The following is a 21,233-nucleotide window of genomic DNA, read 5'->3' as shown; positions in this document are numbered from 1 at the left end:
ACAATAGAAATCAGAGGGCCCTTCTATCTCCTCTTTGACAAGGACATGTGGCAACATATTATTGACCCAGATGATAGAGGATGATGACATCATCACTAGCCAATGGGAGCATGAGATGTGGAAACATGATTTGGCACTTTTGGGCACCCAAATGGCCCATATTTGAGTGGTACGTGTCACCACTCAAAGGACAACACATGACACAAGTGACATGATCATGATTTCATCCTATTGGATATAGACCAGAAGACGTAAAGAGCTATGCAAGGGATGCTCCGAGCTAGAGGTGTCAAGAAAATGTGGCAGCTAACTCAGCTTGGTTATGTTTTTATTAGCTCCTATTAGAAGTGGGAGGACCCCACTAGGACAACTCATCCCACTGGAAAAATCTCGACGGTTTGTTAACAACCCATAAGTGAAATTTCCAGGTAGCAGGTGTTAGTCCATGGAGGCACACAACGAAAACCAATTAGAGCACATGAGAGCGATCCCCATAGGAGACATTAACCCAATGGATAGACCCTGATGGGTGAATTATGGTGCACACAAATGAAAGCTTTGGGATAGAGGGGGCTACAGGTTAAGTTCCCACACGGGGTTCTATAAAATAGATAAGAACATAGGGCACAAAGGTTATAAAGAGTCGTGGAGGCTCTTGGTCATTTCACGTTGAAGTGGGACCAATTAAAAGGGGTAATTAACAAAGAGATTTGGCCTGCGAAGGTCTCAAAAGGGCATAGTGCCCATAGGCTAAACCAGTGGTTGCGGGGACCTGGTTCGAAGGCGAAAAGCATAAAAGGTGCTAAAAGAAAGGATCTTAATGGAAAAATCAGCGAAATTAATCTCTTTTATGACATAAAATAGGAGAGAATTTGTTTTTACAGTATTGTAGCATGTGCATAAATTAACAAATCAATATCTAATGGTGGCTTCATGTTGGGCCAATGGTAAAGCGATAGTTAAGTGGCACATTCAGTAGTTAGAGAAAAATACAATAGAGCACTAAAGTGCATGAACAAGTTAACAACAAAGTTGACGGTTAAGCCAAAAATAACAATAAAGTAGAGGGTTAAAGGAATGGATAGAAGAACAAAGAGTTAAGAGGCATATTTAGTAGTTTGGATAAAACTAGAGATTTGCCAAAATTATAAAGTCGCAGTTAAATCCTGTAAAAGGCCAGAATCACTAAAATTAGTAAAATAACTCAGTTTAACTTGTAGAAAAGTATGATCAGGGCTAGAGAACTTGGTGAACACAGTTAGAGGACTGAAATGAATAGGACAAAGGACAAAAATAAGAATTCATGTAGTAATCAAAAGAAAAAGAAGCCAAAGTTATTTATAAATAGGGCTTGAGAAATATATTTTAAATGAATAGAGAGAAAAGATAAGATCTGGTGTGATCGAGTTGGATTGTTGTTTTTTTTCTCAGTAATCAGAGATTGATGAAGGTGTTGGTGATTGAAGAAAGTGTTTAAATCTTGAAGGCAGAGAAGGAATTCATTTTTTCTTGTATGAAATGGATGAAAAATGAACTAGTGTGTGTTAAAGCAAGTTGTAGCTTGCAGATCAAGGGTTGGTGCTCCTTCTAGTGGGGGATGGAAAATACTTGGGGTTGTTGCTCCATTCATTTATAGCTGATAAATCAGGGATTCTGAGCTTCCTACTGGTTGTAGCCTTAATATTGTAACATCAAGTTGTAGCTTTCCCTATGAATAAATCGAAGAAGCAAGTTTGAAGAAGTTATTTATTCTTTGTGTGTTCCATTAATTGATGAATTTTTTTCTTTTCATACTTCTTGCTAGAATTACTCTTTGTTATATTATTATTCATACATAAAGTGAAAATAAAATTTTAAAATGGTAAAATTCATAGAATACTCATTCACCGCCCCTCTCAGTATTGTCCTTGTTTCCAACAATTGGTTTCATAGCAAGTTACTTCAGATCAGCCTAACAGCTGGAAGAAAGATCAAGGACCATGGAAAACTAGGAAGGACGTTATAGCAACTAGGCACCTATGTTCAATTTAACAAACTATGTTTTTTGGAAAGTGAGTATGAAGACTTGGATCTAATGTGTGGGATGTTGTGGAAGAAGCATATCAAAGACCTCCAAAAATGGTTACCAAAGACTAGAATTTGGAGTTTACATGAAATTATAAAGTAATGAATGCCCTACTTGTTGGTCTACCTAAATCAGACCTAGTCAAGATGATGGATTTCACATCAACTAAAGCAATCTGAGACAAGATGAGCAGGTGCTATGAAGGAAACAACATGGTAAAAAAAAGCTAAACTCCAAGGCTATAGTGTAGGTTTTAACCCTGTACAAAAATTACCTATAAGAGAATTCTTAAAACAAAGAAAATATACAATGGAGAGTAACACAAAACAAATACACAGATATTTTCTCCTGGATCTCAAAACCGAGACTACCAGATTGTTTTTTCATTATATTACTTTCAATGTTACAACACACACATATATACATGCCGATGTGTTTATAAACCCCAATCCATTAACCTTGGATTAGAACATAACCATAGTTCCCTTGACCGGATCTACAAGATACCATGGGCCGAAAACCTTCATGCCCAAATCCATGTGCAAAACCTATGCACAAAACCATAGGTAGTTTTGCCCATCGAATATAGAGTCCAAAAAAAATTCTCGGGGCATTGCCTTGGACCCCGTAGAGGGAGGCTATCGCCCCCTTCAAACCCCCCAATAGGGGGGTGGCCCCCCCCATGTGATCCCTCAACATAATGGAGGGGTGACTACCACCCACCTCTAACACCTCACTTCATGCATGAGGCTAGTTGTGGAAAGAATATAACACACACCCAACATTCTCCCACTTGTTGATTTATTTCCACACAGGGGGTCACAAGAGAGCTTAGTCATTAGTCCAGCCCTCCAATTCCCATTGTTTCTCTAGACTAAAAAAACTTCTCAGTTCTCATAGACCTCATCAATGCATTTGTAACATTCTTCAAAGTGTCCACCTTTACCAACAACACATTTTTGTCCTCAACCATATCCCTCACAAAGTGATACTAAACATCATTGTGCTTTCTCTTTGAATGATATGCAGGGTTATTTACCAAGAAAATTTCACTTTGGTTATCACAATCTATCCTTATAGCTTTTTGTACTAACTCCATACTTTGGTTGTCATGTATTCTGCTCTTGCAGTTGAAAGTGCCACTACAAACTGTCTCTTGCTCATCCAATTGACTACATAGGTTAAACACAAACCCACTTGCAGATCTTCTTTGATCCAGATCTCCAAGCCAGTCTGCATCAACAAAGTCGTGGAAGTACAAAACATTATCCAATACTAGTATTCCTTGGTAGCATAGGCCATAATCACTAATGCCACATAAATACCTGAAAACCCGCTTCATTATTGTCCAATGCTCCTTCCCTGGTTTTGAGATAAACCTACTCAATACTCCCACTACATGTGCAATGTCTATTATAGTATAGACCATTGCATACATCAAGCTATCGTCTACACTTGCATATGGAACACAGGACATGTCATATTCCTCTTCTTGTGTCTTTGGACACTTTTAAACAAATAAATTTACACCTATAGGAATAGGAATTTTTGCTACTTTACTATCCTACATATTAAACCTATGCAGTATTGTCTCAACATACTTCCTATGGTTTAACTAGGGCTTCCTGTTTCCTAGATCTCATTTAATTTCCATGCCCAAAATATAGTTTGTAGCTTTTAGCCTCTCTCATAAAACAATAATAAATCCAAAAATAAATAAATAATTAAATATTACAAGTTAGGAATTTGTGCCTAACTCTTGGGTTGTTCCTCTAAGATAGGAGTTAGTTTAGGTAACTCCTATATTGGTGTGTGTCTGGTGAGAAATTATCTCAACCAAAGGAGAAATTATCTCAACCAAAAGTGTCTAAGATAGCACACACTATCTTGAGAACAATGTCTCTCATCTATTTATTTGTAACACTATATTCAATTATTTTAATGAAAATGAAAATGAGAGAGAATACCTTAAGGAAGCCATGAGGCTGAAGCCTTTTTCCGCCCATATTTTGTGTCTAGTTTTTATGTGTGCTTTATATATTTGTTTGAATTAATCTCATTTTCAAAATGTGGTATCAAAGCCACCAAAGTTCAGATCAGTTTATTTTCTTATTGCTTGAGGACTAGTCCAGATTCACCATCATTGGGAAATTGCATGAGTAGTTGTGTGTGTCGAAGAAGCTTGGATCATGGTAACCTGCGTGAAGGAATTAGAGCTTGGATCATAACACAAAGAGAACAAGGTCAACAATTGAACTTCTTCTCAAACTGTTTTATTGAATTGATTTAAATATGTGTTCAATATTTTAAAGCCGCAGGATGGTGAATTTTTCTCTCTTTTTGGCCTGGTTTGATATTGCATTCGAGATTTATGACAGCTAAAGATTTGCTGCTGAGGTTTTATATCGTTTTTCTATTGAGTTGTGGCTTCAATTATCGATGAATAATACCTAATGAATTAAAAGCTTCAACGACCTCAACAATAATTCATTTCAACTCAGTTGCTTTCTGTTCACTAAAATGTCCTCTCTCAATAATCTGATCAAAACGTTCACCCCTAGCACATAGTTCCATACAATGTGCACATGCAAGCCTGTGCTATTGGGTTTTAAATTGCAAATCCCTTTGACACATTTTTTTTCATACCCACCACCAGTACGCGATTTCCCATTACAGAAGAAACATGCTAACAACTACGCAAGTAGATGTTATGGTTCCGAAGTACATATCAATGCAGTGGCAGAGTTTTTCAGAACACAAGATATAATTTTCTTGACAACATTTGTTCTTTTTCCAAGAATTGTTTGAAGGTTTGGTCATGAAATTTTATGGAAAAAGGGACATGGTTGCAGATATGAAAATGCCCAATATCATAAAGAATACAAAGACTTAGACAAGGGAAACCTCTAAAATATTTAACATTGTTCCAGCTCCAAGTTTAGAAAGACCTTGAGGGCAAGTTGTTTCAAGGGCCAGAGTGAACTGTCACCATGTCAATTACCGGACTTCAGATGCCCAAATTATGTGGTTGCGAGATAAGAAAATCATTGTGTCTCCTGAAATATGATCCAAGAAATTTATTTCCTCATCACCACCACTGAGTTTGTCTGGCAATGAGATTTGAAGGCTGGCAAACTGTTGTGCAATAAATTTCACTACCCATATTTAAATTCCGCATTGAATTTCGTTCCTTGTATGTGATATATAGCTTTCCGCATTTGATTGAAAATGAAAGAAAAGACTAGATGGATCTACTAGAGACCAAGGCTACAGATTCTGGTTTCTTGGGATTGAAGGTGAAAATCATGACAACATGAATATTTCAGTTGAATGATCCCTGCGTGGCTCTTCACATTGCTGCATTGAAGAAGTTTCTGCCACATGAACATCAAGAAGAAATTGGAGGAGTGAAAGGTGTTATTTTCCCATTGATATTATTTATTCCAACCAAAAATCATTGATTCGAATCCGGAAGGCTCTACATTGTTCAGAGTGTTTGACACCCTTCCTTTAAGCAGAATCAAGTGAATGCATGAATTTTAACTCTAATGCAAACAAGCAACAAGTTCACATCTCCTACAAGCGAGCGTGAGTATTCATTCAAGCAATTTGCGTCAAAATAGTACAAAGTTCAAACCTTCAAGTGAGCCAGAGTAAAGTTCATTACGGCGACCATCAAAGCAGCCAAACAAGTTCAACTCTAACACCAATCAAGCAACTTGAGATCGACATCAAGCGAGTGTGTCTATTCATTCAAGTGAGTGTGAAGTCATTCATGCAAATACGTTCATCATCAAGCGAGCATGAATTCCAGAGTTTAAGCAAGAAAGTTCTACAACTCTAGCAAGTTTTCCCAACAAGTGCAATAAGCAACAAATCAAGTGAGCGTGCCATTCAAGTCCCATAGCAAGTGAGCCTGTTAAGTGAAACAGTTCAAAGAATGACATCTACGGCAAGAGAGCCTGATTTCAAGTGAGCAAGTTCAGATGGCGCAACATATTTAGTGGTTACACATTTTTCATAGTTTGATCATCTCCAGTGATGAAGACATGGTGCACATTAACAAAGAAACTCTTGCTGATCTTTCACGACATCTACAACAAACACATGATACCATTGAGTTTCTTCAACTAGGGTCGCAACTACAAAGAGATGAGCTGCAACAAAAGAGTGCTTCTTCCAAGTCATTCAACCATACAAATGAAGATAAAGATGTTGATTCCAAATCACTCATCCAAACAACTTCAAGTGTCGAAGTTGTTCATGATCAAATTAAAATTTCTTCCAAACCCATCATCAAGCCCTGGGAAGAGATTCAAAATAACAGGAATCTACGAGGCTTAGGATATGTCACTGATGACATCAACTTACATATCCTAGATTATTCCAAGCCAATTAAGTTCATCAGTGCAGGATTTCTTGCACAACACACCTCAGCAGGTTCTGAGAAAGTTGCAGACAAACAAAATTGCACGCAACCTGAATTTGATGTCCAACCGAAATGTTCTCATTGTCAAAGAACCGGTCATATGGAAGATCAATGTTTTGATCTCCATCCTTGTCACCATTGTGGCAAGCATAATCATTCCTCAGAAAAATGTTGCAACCAACAAAAATCAACCAGATTGAAGATACATTATGAATGGATCGATCGTTGGGAATGGTCATCCAAAGTCAAAATATTGTCTTAGTTCTACAACCGACTACAATCACACATAGTGCAGCCAACAATGAAATGATTATGGTACTCTCATGCCGTTGAATGAGGGAGTACAATAGTGAAACTTTCCTACACCTGAAGGGGGGGAGTTCAGAATTCAGATATAATTTGAAGAAGATTGTCTCTCCTTTTAGATGACAAAGGGGGGAAATGTCAATGAAATTGACAAGTGGTTGTCAGAATAAAAGTCTCGACAACATTAGTGAAGAAGCTAGTGGGCATCTTCATCAGCCAGTGGGCCTTTTTATTCAGCAATGAGCATCAACAAATTCACCAATGGGCGATCGCAAACAAAAGCAGAAGTGAACAACTTTCATCATAGCAAAAGCAACATTGAGTTGTTTTTTGACATCTTCAGCCAGTGGGTGATCATCATTAGCAAATACGCTAGTGGGCATTCATCAAATTGTGTCAGTGGACATCGGATGTTGTTTTCAAGCAAAGGAAAGTTGGATCATTTTGCGGCTTGGCACATGATTGAGTTGTCAAGCGTCCTTCCGAGATGAATCAGTCATGCAACTGACTCAGTCTCTTCATATTGCAGTTTCTTTAGCATCCAGATTTGGCGGTTTTTTCAGGTAATGTTTTTTAGGATCAACATGAGAACTTGGAAGATGGTTCCTCGTTCTTATTTTGGATTTATCATTGAAAGGGGGAATTTTAGCATCTCTCATAAAACAATAATAAATCCAAAAATAAATAAATAAATTAAATATTACAAGTTAGGAATTTGTGCCTAACTCTTGGGTTGTTCCTCTAAGATAGGAGTTAGTTTAGGTAACTCCTATATTGGTGTGTGTCTGGTGAGAAATTATCTCAACCAAAGGAGAAATTATCTCAACCAAAAGTGTCTAAGATAGCACGCACTATCTTGAGAACACTATTTCTCATCTATTTATTTGTAACACTATATTCTATTATTTTAATGAAAATGAAAATGAGAGAGAATACCTGAGGAAGCCATGAGGATGAAGCCTTTTTCCGCCGATATTTTGTGTCTAGTTTTCATGTGTGCTTTATATATTTGTTTGAGTTAATCTCATTTTCAATAGTAGCACCGAGATCCTTCATGTCAAATTTGCAGGACAATTGGGTCTTCAAATCTTGGATAATTTACTTGTCATTTCCAATCAACAACATATCATCCACATACAATACCAAGTAAATAACACGGTCACCAATTAATTTAAAATACAAAGAGTGATCTGATTTTCTTCTAGTGAAGCCAAGTCCCTGTATAAATGTATCAAATTTCGTATACCGCATTCTTGGCGACTGTTTTAACCCATACAAAAAAATGTTTACCCTACATACTAGTTCTTTATTTCCCTTCACTGCAAAGACGTCAGGTTGCTTCATGTAGATCTCTTCTTCCAGATCCCTGTGAAGAAATGTTGTCTTCACATCCATCTTTTATACCTCAAAATAAAAAGCAGCAAAAAAAGATAAAAGTAATCTAATAGAAGCTACCTTCGCAATAGGAGAAAAAATATCACCAAAATCAATTCCCAACACCTGGGAATAACCTTTTACTACCAACTGAGCTTTGTATTTCTCCACCTTGACTTTCGTATTCATCTTCTTCTTAAACACCCATTTGCTACCAATGGTTTTCATTCCAGCCGAAAACTCCACTAGATCCCAAGCCTCATTTTTGTCCAAAGATGCCATTTCATAAACCATGGCCTATTTCCATAGTTTACCATCCTATGAATCTACTGCTCTAAAAGTTCTGGGATCATCATTAGTAATAGATACAAAAAAAAAATTGTATAGAAAGTAGATGGACTATACCTTTCTGGTTTCCTTCTTTCTCGAACTGATATTCTCACAGATGGAGTTTTTGGCTCTTCATATTTTGATTCCTCTTCTTCTATAGAGTCTGATTCTTCCTCCTTTAGCTCAAACTCTATCTTCTGAGGTTCCTTTGGCAAGACTTCATTTTTAATAACATATTTCACCTCTCTAAATGCCACATCTCAGTTGTAAACAACCTTCCTTGTTTCTGGGTTACAAAGCTTATAACCTTTTTAACCATTTTTATACCCGATAAAGATGCACCTTTTAGATTTACTATCTAAATTGGTTCTTTTCTCATTTGGAACATGTACATATGCATCACAGCCAAATACCCTCAGATGAGAAAGAGAGGGATTCTTACCAGTCCATACCTCATGTTGAGACTTATCCTCCAACGTTGATGAAGGTGATCTATTGACTAGGTAACATGCAGTCTCCACCACCTCTGGACAGAATTTTTTTCCTAACCGGACACCATTGATCATGCTTCTTCCTTTTCCACCAACGCCCTGTTCATTCTTTTTTCAACTCCATTTTGTTGAGGCATGTATGGAGTAGTCTTCTGCCATGATATACCACACTTCTTACAAAACTCTTCAAATTCCTTCTTCTATAACTCTCTACCATTATCTGTCCTCAGCACCTTTATCTTCTTCTCTATCTAGTTTTCCACCAGAGCCTTAAATCATTTAAACCTGTCAAATACTTCAGATTTATTACTAAGGAAATGTATCGATGTATTCCTTGAGAAGTCATCTATAAGTGATACATAGTACACATACTTACCCAGTGATGCAACTGACACAGGTCCAAAGACATCACTGTGCACAAGCTCTAATATCCTTTTCGCCCTCTTAGCACCATAGGGGAAACTCACCCGATTCTGCTTCCCATATACACAATGTTCACAAAAATAAAAATGTAGAGAGAAATTAGACATACCTTCTACCACACCATTTCCATGAAGTATTTGAAGGCCCTTCTCTCTAATATGTCCAAGCCTTTGATGCCATAGCATGGTATTTTCTCCATAGACCACTAGATTTTCTGCTCCACATTCAGGAACCATAGAACTATTGCACCCATCAATAATAGTACTACCCTGAAGCTTGTACAGAGTTCCAATCCGAACTCCACACATCAATACTAGTGCTGCCCAAAACATATTGCATGTATCTTTCTCAAACATTGTTTTCACACCTGCATCATCCATCTTGCTTACAGAAATTATATTTCTAGCCAATGTAGAAATATGTAGAACACCATGAAGTGTTCTAATCCGTCCACCTTTGATCCAGGTGGATATTGGTGGCCACCTGCCAAGTCCACCTGGACCCCCACCATTGTTTCTCTCAGCATTTTCAGTTTCCTTAATTGTAGCACAACTTACTATTTTTAGCAGTTTTTTGGGTCCTGAACTTCCGGAGCCATTTTGAGGCCCTAAACGACGTTTTTTGGGAAATCTGTGGAAACATGGGTCCATGGAACCATGTTTCCTCCCAAAGTGGTAGTGCTCGGATAGATCTTTCTAACGAGCTATTGTACGCGTCAAATGGAGATCGTATGCCAAAGTTACGACCTCGGGAAGTTGGTGTACCAATTTACCCAAACGGGGCCCACAATTTGGTGTGTCATCTTCTGGGTTAGGTTTTGGAATGTTAAGGGTTTCCATTGTTTCTCAACAATAAATAGGCCTTCGAGCCTCATTGTAACACAGTTCATAGGCATGTAGCCACCACATCTCTTCTCAGAGATAAGCTACCATCGCCCTCGCTAGTTTATTTCCATTACTGTTTGTAAGCATATTTCAGGATTTTACATTAATGAAATGAAGTATTATTTCCGCTGCATATCTGTGTTTATGGTTATCTCTGTAATTTGTTGCATTCCTGTTTAAGTCCGAATCAGTGGTATCAGAGCGGTCTGCTTTTTCTCTGTTTTTCTTTGCATGTCCCTAACAAGGTCGGGATATAAGGAGTTAGGGCTTGAACTGGTTGAACCTTTGCAAGACCAGCCTCACAAATCCCGACGACCTCCCATGGCGGATGAGAAGAAAGATGAGGGGGCAGGAGATCTTATCAAAATCTTGCTCAAAGAAGCCCTCGAGTGACAACAGAACGCGATGATGGACAACTTTGCCTAGATCCTTCAGCGGCTACCCAGAAGCGACGCATTAGCTTCCAGCAGCTACTCTAGAAATGCCACACCCTTTAAGGTACAAGTTAATTTTGAAATCCCCATATTCGAGGGTCAGATAGACGCAGATGCCGTAGATAAATGGTTAAATCTGATAGAGTGTTATTTTTCTGTTCATGAATTTTTGAGTCGGGAAAAGATTGTTTTCGCTCTTCTCAAAGCAGCCCCCCATGTCAAGCGCTGGTGGGAAACCTACTGCGTGCAAAAGGATGAAAGTATCGGCTCACTATTTTCAGCCGCACCCACCTATAATTCATTCCGAGATGCCGTCAAGGAGTAGTACTACCCTGTCGGAAGCTATGAGGATGATTACATAAAGTGGACCACGCTGCGGCAGGGAAGGGACCAAGACGTGCCGGAGTTCACCAATCTTTTCCATACCTTTTGCACAAAGTTGGGTATCAAGGATTCAGAGCAAAATTTGATACTCAAATACCACGGCTGCCTACACAAGTACATCCAGGAAGAAATACAATTCTTCAACATCTCCTCGCTTGGCACAACATACCGATATGCCGTCAAGGTCGAGCAGAAGTTTAAACAAAAGAAGCGAGACTTTGGATCTGTGAATCCAAAGCAGGGGAAAGGTGCCCCTAAACCATAGAACAAAGGACAAAGCCAAGGCAGGGCAGCCCAAGACAACCCGCCGAAGCTGCAAGCAAAGAACAGTGCCATGAAGCTAAGAAAGGACACAGGAAAATGGTGTGAGTTCCATAAGAGCTCCACTCACAACACAAGTGAGTGTCGGGTCAAGCAGTCACTGGTGGCTGAGCTAAAGGTTTCAGAATCAGATGCAGGTTCCGACTCTGAGTCAGAACCCGACAAGGGGAATGACAAAGGGAAGCAGATCATTGATGCGGATCCCAATGCCACTATTGCTACCGCCAAGATCCGGAAAAATGAACTCGAAGATCCAGAGGAGGAGGAGCATCTCTTCCACTCCCAGATGTGGGTAAAGGGCTCCCAGATACAGTTCATTGTTGATAGCGGGAGCCAAAAGAACCTCATTTTGGAAGAGGTCGTGAAGCGGTTGGGCTTACCGACCACAGCACATCCACAACCGTACACCATTGGGTGGCTTCACCAAGGACGAGATCTTCGCGTGAGCCAGCAGTGTCGCCTTCCATACAACATCAAGCCCTTCACGGATGAGGTATTGTGTGACATTGCTCCCCTTGAAGTTTGTGATGTATTATTAGAACAGCCATACTTGTGGAAGTGACATGCTATGTATGAATCAAGGCCCCGTGCTATTATTATTACATTGGGAAATAAGTTGTACAGGATACCAGAGGTAGCATCACCTACCGCCATCTCTTTGATTATTGCAAAACAATGCAGTAAGCTCATTTCCAAAACCGGGAAATTTGTTTTCCTGATGAGACGCCCTCAAGGAAAGAAGAAAACGGTGGCCGCGGCCTCCAGACAGGGCCCCTCCGCACGACAACTACAGATGGACAAGGTTGTGGAGGAGTACGAGGACATCTTCACCTCCCCCGCAGGGGTTACTCTGCACTGTCAGGTTAAGAACTCCATCGATCTAACCCCAGGTGCGCCGCTACCCAATGGACCAATTTATCGGCGCTCCGTTCTAGAGAACAATGAAATCAAGAGGCAGATTCAGGAGCTCCTGCAGAAAGGTCACATCTGTCTGAGTTGATCACCTTGTGGGAGCCCGATCGTTTTGGTACAGAAGAAGGATGGGACGTGGAGACTCTGTATAGACTGTCGGGCGCTGAACAAGATCACTGTCCTTAATAGGTACCCAATCCCGCGGATTGATGACCTCCTAGACCAACTAAAGGGGGCGAAATATTTCAGCAAGATCGATCTGAAGTCAGGATATCACCAGGTACCAATCGAACCCTCTGATGTGTGGAAGAATGCCTTCAAATCCAAGGAGGGCCTTTTCGAATGGTTGGTTATGCCTTTCGGATTGATGAATGCTCCTGCAACCTTCATGAGGCTAATGGATGACATCTTGCGGCCATTCACCAACTCATTTGTAGTAGTATACTTGGATGACATTCTAATCTTCAGCCAGAGTTGGGAAGAGCACCTCCACCACATCTGACAGGTTCTCCAAACACTGCGGCAACACAAGCTATGTGCCAATTTGGAGAAATGCACTTTTGGCATGACCCAGGTTCAGCATCTGGGATACATAATTGATGAACAGGGGGTGCATGTGGATCCAGCCAAGATCCAAGTCATTCGGGATTGGCCATCTCCAACCACTCTAACAGAGCTCCGCAACTTTCTAGGTCTTGCCAACTTCTACCGTAGGTTCGTGTTTGGGTTTTCTCATATTACTTGGCCCTTGAGTCAAGTCACCAAGGGAGGAGCAAAAGCAAAATTCTTTTGGTCTGAATCTCAACAGAAGGCATTCATAGAGTTGAAGGATCGCCTCTGCATGATACCAGTGCTCGCGTTACCAGATTTACAACAACCATTTGAGGTCGAGACAGATGCCTCTGACTATGCTATTTTGGCAGTCCTTACTACACATGGACATCCAGTGGCATATTGTTGTGGGGAAAAAAGCCTATGCTGGACGATCCTATCCACCTAAGGTGTGACAGTGCCTTAGCAACAAACGAGTACAGCTATGCTGGTTTCTTCCTTTATGAAATGTGAAAGAAGAGAGATCAATAGACTTACCGGTGTCTTCCGTTTGTCCCTCGATCCGGTCTCTCTTCTCTTTGGGTGTTCACAGCTACTTGCCTTCTTGCTTATCCAGCTTCAACTTCCTGCAAGATCACAAGAGAACAGCTACTTGCGACAAGAGAAGAACACTACACAAAGATAGATATTCACATTCATAACTAGTTTAGGATTAGAAATAAACCAAATACACTAATGCAATCATACATCAAGAATACATCAGAATATAGGAGAAACCAAGATAGCTTTATTGATGAATAACAAGGTTCAGGAAGAGATACAACCCAAAGGGCTCCAATCCAGCATCTCCTTCCCAGCAAATGGAATTCCTATCTTCAGCCCCTTCAAAGCATTAAGCACCCAATGATTCCAGTGTCAAACCAACAGCAATTCTTTGCAATAACAAAATTCCAGCCTCTAGATCTCATGGAGGAGAGATCCATATATAGATGTTTGGAGAGAGGATGAGTCAGCTTGAGATCTAACTAGTGTCCTCTCCCTCTGTCAGTTCTTGAGTCCACTTGGAGGTTCTTGCTTCCACTTGGAGATTTGGAACCTCTTACTCATCACCAGTCGAATTCCCTGAGGCAAGTGTCATTTTGGAAGCTTCCTGGGTTTTGACACCTTGAGAAATGAGCCTGCCACTTGTCCATTCTCGTTCAGCGCAGGTAGCTAGTGTTCCAGTTGACATTCAACGCAGGTAGCCAGTGTTGGCTTTGACATTCAGCGCAAACAGCTAGTGTAGCCACTGAAATGATCCTGAATTGACTTGTTTTTGAGCAGTTTCTGGTGGAGAACTTTTGTGAATTTCTGTGGTTTGTTAGCTTTGTTCCTCTAGGGGTAGGAACAACATGTTTAGGGACTTTGGATCCCTTAGATTATGGACATTTCATGCTCAATGCTGGGCACAAAAATGTCTATAACAGTTGCCCCCTAAAGTATGAGGCTGTTTATCGGGCGAAATGCTTTATCAGGGGGATCCGAAGTTCATCCAATGCTGTGAGGAGACCTGTAATAAGATACAATACAATACATTATTTTTCATACTGCTTTCATGATCTAGCTGAGGCGGGCATTCCCATGCTTAGCTTTATAAATTCATTTTTCTGTACATAGAACAGACAATCGTCTGATGGTAGACTGATAATTTTGATGAAATTATCATCCTTTGAGTAGGATGATTATCCGCTGCAATGATGTACATGTCAATGTATTTATCTTTGCTGAATATATATCGTAGCCCGGATGGATGAAACTAGATCCGGGGTCTTCAAACTTGTTCGATCTTCACTCTAAGTACAAGTCGATCCATGTGAGAAATGTTCTGAAGTCGAACATGGAAAGACATCGCTTGATTACCGGTCAATGATGTAAACCGTTAACAAGCGCGAGAGGAATCACCGATAATGATAATGACCCTCAAGGTACTGCAGTACAATTCACGTGGTGTGAATAAAGGACTTGGCGTCGAACACCACGCAAAATCTTTCGGTCGAAGGTCATTGATGTATACCTGTCGCCGGAAGTGAGAAACTTGCCATTGTGGCATGCAAGATTCAAAGTACTGAAGGGGTTGTTCCTAGATCAACTTCTTGGATAATGAGCTGATGTCGACAAGAAGCGATCTGTGAAAGGAGGGCCTTAATGAATCCCACATCAGTGACGCGGAACGGAGCTAATGATTTTAATGGAGGTGAAAACGATCTGTGACATATGATTCAGGGTGGCGGTCATGAAAGGATGAAGGATAATGTATGGCAGTGGATGGGACACGGTTGAATTTTCTGAACGACTTCTCTTGAACATATGGCGACACTGATACGATGGATCGGTAGCATTACCCCAAATATGGATGGTATGGCGAGACCATGGATGTGACCGGTGAATGAAACAACCCAACCCGATTGTGGTATGGAGGAAAAGTGTCATGTTCAAGAGCGACTTGCTACCATCAAAGTTTTCTTTAGTTTCTCCCAATTTTTCCCCAGTCATTGCTGACCAGTACCTCTTTATTTTTGTCAAGCTTGAGGAGGATAACATATGCTTGTTCTATAACCTGCCCTTCGGGCAAGCCCATCGCTATGTTTTAACGAGCCTAGCGATACTGAAACTCGTTCTCATCTAAAGACAAGTTTGTCGCTATTTAATGATTTTAACGAGTCTAACGACAAGGATAACTCGGTCCTTTTCATTTTTAGAGAGTCTGAAAAGGTACATAAAGTCAACTCCAAAATTCCTTTTTCGTCATCTAATCCCTTAAGTCCGAAAAAGTATAAAACAATACAGAAGGGATGAGTTTTCGATAGTTTTAACGAGCCGAATAAAACAAGCGCTCGATCTTTTTGTGCAATAATCCCTCAGGTCCAAAAAGATTAAAATCTAGAGGAGGGATAGCTCTTCCTGTCCCTTTAATGAGCTGGAAGGCCAAGGACTCGGCAATCTTTTCATATTTTACGAGTCAGATGAAAAGAGCTTAAAGAAGACTCGTCTTTTGAGGAACGAGTGATATACAGGGTTAGCAGCTGATTCCAGGTACAGGTTGGAATTTTCCAATCACGGCAGTGTCACAAGGATGGCTAGGTGAAATCACTCTTCGCAGCTGTTCCTCAAAATGGGTAAACAATCATATGGAGGTGAACGATCGGCCAAATGAAAAGTGGAGGTGACGGTGCAAACACGACCAAGGATTTAATGGCTGATGATATTACATTCACAGTGGTTATTTACCGGGATAGTTCATTTTTTAACGAGCTTAAACGCGGGTGGAAACATTTGCTCGAACTTATGTTTATTTTTTAACGAGCATGAACTATGTGCTAAAACTGCTCGGATCTTGCGTTTATTTTTTAACGAGCATGAACTTTGTGCTAAAACTGCTCGATATTATATGGTCAAATCTTTGATTTTTACCATGACTAGCTTTGCCCTTTTCAAAGATAGTACTGTATCCTCAATTGCTGCATCAAACTAGTTAGAAATGAATAATATTTGCATGAAAATGAGATTAGAACCCTAATATTTCACTTTGAACTACGTAAAAAGCAATTAAAAGGTGTTTTTACCTCTCATTTTACCATTTCATTTGAACTTGGTTTGTTGGAGCTTTGGAGGTGCCTCTTCCCCCTTGATTTTCACCAGCTGATTCCGGGAGATTCTATGGACGATTTTCGGCACCGTCTGGACCAGGTAGGAGCTAAACTCTAGCTCTTTCTTTTCATGGTTTCCTTTTTCCATTCTGTGCCTGTTTTCCTGTTCCCATGAGCCCCTGGGGTTTTGCTAGGGCGCTCTGCCATCAGCGCAGGTAGTCCATTCGAAACCTGCGTTGAATGTCAAGCTGCATGAAGGCAGTTTGACCTTCAACGCAGGTAGGACACTAGCCAGTTGCGTTGATCATAGAAAAGCAGTTCTATTGCACAGTTTTTGATGAAATTTTGCCAGTTTTTCATCAAATCCAGGATCTTACTCTTTCTCTTGTTTGTTTTGCAGGGACTTTTGAGCAAAATGACCCTCACATGGCGAGAACGAGAACATGAAGAAGAGGACATGATTGCCCTCCATGACCCTGTCACGGTGAACGCGCTACGGAACTGTGGCCTGCTGAAGTTCTTCCGCATCTCTAGTATGAGAGCACAGATCTCTTTACTACAGTATATGCTTGATGCTTGGGATCCTATTAACCAAGTATTTCAGATCAGGAGCAAATCCATCCCTTTGACCGTGGTAGACATTTACTTCTTGATTGGTTTGTCGAGGCGGGGTGCCCCCATTTCTTTGTCTGGTTCGGCCTGAGGGAATGACTCCGTGAGAGATTATGTCCGCCAGTATTGCAGGGAGGGATCCCAGCCGAGCAAAGACGGCACGGTTGTTATCCGTGAGATTACTGATAGGTCTCTCAGGTCCATTCTGTATACTATTGGTAGGATGGCCGGTAGCGCATCTCTACATGTTGCCAACAGATCTTATGTGCAGCACGCCTTGGAGTGTCTCCAACCGAAATTATTCAACTGGTGTGATGCAGTACTTCTTCATATGAAAAGTCAGTTGAACAAGGTAAAGGACGGGAAGCTGAAGAAATTTTTATTTGGTTCTATTCTGACTGCCTTGCCTTTGCCTTGGAGAAAATACCACTGATGCAGCCTTAGTATATTGCACTCGACTTGCCTTCTCCTACCGAGCCACGCATGCAGAGATGGGTTGATCACATGTCTAGGCATGCCGGTCAATCTCAGATTTCTTTCACTGATACCTTCTTCAGGTGGTTCGAGCGCCAGGAGATGGTCTATTCCGAGTATCCATATGTTGGTATGGATTTCCGAGGTGATCCGGACTTGGTACTGCCGGATGGCGAACAGTGGGGCGCTATTGGTAAAATCTTCGACCATATTACTGTTTACTATTCTTATTTATAATGTCCTTGTGCTTTATTCTCTCAAGACTTTAATCAAACTCATGTGTGCATGCAGATGTTGGTCCTGTTCGTCCAGCAGTCCGCCCGAGAGCGCCAGTTGCTGCCCCAGCAGGGGAGACTACTGGGAGAGTTATTCTCCGCGACCTTGACGTAGCCGAGACCCTTACAGCTGTGCAGGAGCAGGTTGAGAGCCTTACTCTTGGCATTCCCGATGTGAGGATTGATGAGTTACCTTTACAGTTGCAGCGGCATACTACTGGCGTGCCTAGACGATGGACTCGTCTCTTGCGCATGATTGCACAGGCCGTGACGTGCTATCATGAGCATCACTAGGCTAGGGTGCCCCCTAGCATTTTTGAGTTTTTGGGTCATATGACCGATTTTGTCTTGGTTACAGAACATTATGTATGAACGATAAACAACTTACATATATATTTTGATTTTCGAGGTTTATTTTGGTTGAGTTATATGATCCATATGTACAACATTGATGATGTGTCTCTTTTTATAAATGTCGCAAATGTCTATCTAACACATAATTTGCTAATGAGTCGGTTAATGTGTTTAAGTTTCTGGAAATATGCTGGTATTGAATTGAATCAAATTGTCTTTCCAAAATCTTAACCCTTAGTAACATGCGATAAATAGCTGGATTGCGAACGCAATATATACCATTGAGTTGTAGTATTACGAGTTGTGAGTCTAGCCTGACAATTAGTCGGCATATACCATGGGTGATGGAATCAGAGAGTAGTTCTATCAACGCGCTATACTCAGCGATGTTATTCATTGATTGCCCAATACACACACCTCTGAAACTTACTAACTCGCCGCTTGGATCAAAAATGGCCCAGGCTGCAGAGGATAGGTGTTATAGACATTTTTGTGCCTTACAGCATGAAGCATGAAATGTCCATAATTTAAGGGATCCAAAGTCCCTAAACATGTTGTTCCTACCCCTAGAGGAACAAGGTCAGCAAACCACAACACTGAATATCAGTTCTCCACCTGAAAACACTCAAAAACAAGGCATTTCTGGATCATGTCAACTGCTCCACTGAGCATCTGCGCTGAATGTCAACTGCTCCACTGTCTACCTGTGCTGAATGTCAACTGCAAAGAAGGCTACCTGCGCTGGGCGAGTTGGGACATGTGGCACAGTCATTCCTCAAGGTGTCAATGCCCAGGAAGCTTCCAAAATGACACTTGGATCAGGGAATTTGACTGGTGATGAGTAAGAGGGTCTAGATCTCCAAGTGGAAGCAAGAACCTCTAAGTGGACTCAAGAACTGAAGAATAACTGAAGTGGGAGAGGACACTAGTCAGCTTCATGCCAGCTTCAAGCTGACTCATCCTTTCTCCAAAACTCCTATATATAGAGCTCTCTCATGAGGTCTAAGGAGGCTGGAATCTTGTGAATGTAAGGAAGTGCTGTTGGTTTGAGTTTAGAACTATTGGGTGATTTTCTTTGAAGGAGGTGAAGAGGAGACTTCTTTCTGCTGGGAGGTGATGCTGGATTGGGCCTTTTATGGTTGTATCACTTCCTAAACTTTACTTCTTCCATTAATAAAGCATTTGAGGTTCTTCTATATGCATGTGTCTCAATGGTGTATTGTTATACTTGTATATTTGATTTATTCTAATCCTTGAATCGATTATGAATGTATGCTTCTTGTAGTTTCCCTCTCTTGCCATTTTGCAGGATCTTGGTGTAGCTGGGCCAGTGAAAGAACAAGGAGATGGGAGCAAGCAGCAAGGAGAGAAGATTGGATCAACCATTAGCGAAAGACATCGGTTAGTGGGTCTCTTTCTCCCCTATTTTACTTTCATAAAGAAGAAATCTTAGATAGCTTTGCTTCGATTGTTGCTGAGATACTATCACCCTTAGAGTGGGATAGGGTCATTCCGTATTGGATACTTTTCCCAACAACAAATTGGCGACTCCACTGGGGATCATATCTTGTTGGTTGTTTGTGTTTTTTGCTATTCATTTCCTAAACACAGGGAGTACCGAATCGAACTGCATTTGGATCTTTCAAATGCAAAGTAGAGGGCAGCTACTCTAGCTCAGTTTCTGGGCATGTTTATGATTTGAAGATCTGATCCACAAGGACTCTGAACAGCTCTTAGTGATAGCTTTTCATCCTCCTAATTACCCTTTAGTGTGTACTTGATTGATAGCCTTTGATTTGGCCAAAAACTGTGGATTTTTGAGCAATCTGTAACCCGGAAACTGAGAAAAACGAAAGTTTATCTCTTCATTGCAGGCACTGTGAAGGCAGTCTGACTTTCATCGCAGGTCCCGAAGGGGCTACCTGCACTGAATGTCAAACTGGCAGTGTACTACCTGTGCTGAACCAGTTTTGCCTTGTGCTACTGGGGTTCCCTGCTGTTTATTGCCCTGTTTTCATCCTTGTTTTTTGTAGCCTGTTATCAGTCAATGTACCTATCTGAAACCAACTTTCCTTGCCACTATTCCGCCTCGGTTGTATAAAGAAACTGTATTTGTTCTTTGTGTATTTCTTATATCATTTGCAGTTTCCCATAACGAAAAGTGAACTAGTCTTGCTATGGCCTCTTAGATCTAGACCTGTGATAAGTGTCGTTTTGATCTTAAGAGTTAGTTTGTTTGTTGTTCATAGCTGATTGAGCTTTTGCTTTCATCATATGGTTTGAATTTATATATTTCCAGTGTCGAAACAAGTAAATCTTAAGGTGTCTTTTGATTTTGGACAAAGCTTGTTTGCTTTCACTTGAAATTGAATTCAAAGTTATACAACAGCTTTCTTTTTGTAGTACATCAACATTAAGAAAGAGAAAAGAAATACCTGCATTGTGCATGTGCATTTTGACAGCTTGTATATTGATTTAGGAAAAAGTGCATTAGTGTGTGCTCTATGATCTGTGTGAAAAGATGATGTCTTTCTTTTCCCTCAGTAGTTAAGATTTTCATAAGTTGAAAGATTGGAAAGCTTGCTTATCATCTTAGACTGCATTTAGGAGTTGTATCATACATCTCATGGTGATACATAAAGGCAAACTGCTAAACAAGATCAACTTAAAATAAATTGAATTTACATAACAACGCATTGAAACATAACGCAAACACATAGAGGTCTAAGCTAGAGACGTGTTCCGGCGTTGTTAAACGTGATATCTTAGCGTTGAGTGGTTGGGTGATTCCTCCACGGTGAAGTGATAAGTATCAATAAGGACTTGTGCTCCCACGTACCGTCGCGTATATATTGGGAGACCCTTATAGGAACAAAGCCTTTATCCATAGGAAGCTGTGTCGGCTGCCCTACTGATCGCAATGCAGTGAACACAGCGTTCACGAAGATCGACCACCCGTACCGTAAAACGTATTCTGTGGTTTTGCG

Source organism: Pinus tabuliformis, chromosome 9 (genome assembly GCF_031772625.1).
Source record: "Pinus tabuliformis cultivar Carrire ecotype Pingquan chromosome 9, CPIR1, whole genome shotgun sequence".
NCBI classification, from domain to species: domain Eukaryota; kingdom Viridiplantae; phylum Streptophyta; class Pinopsida; order Pinales; family Pinaceae; genus Pinus; species Pinus tabuliformis.
Note: the sequence above shows the minus strand (reverse complement) of the source record.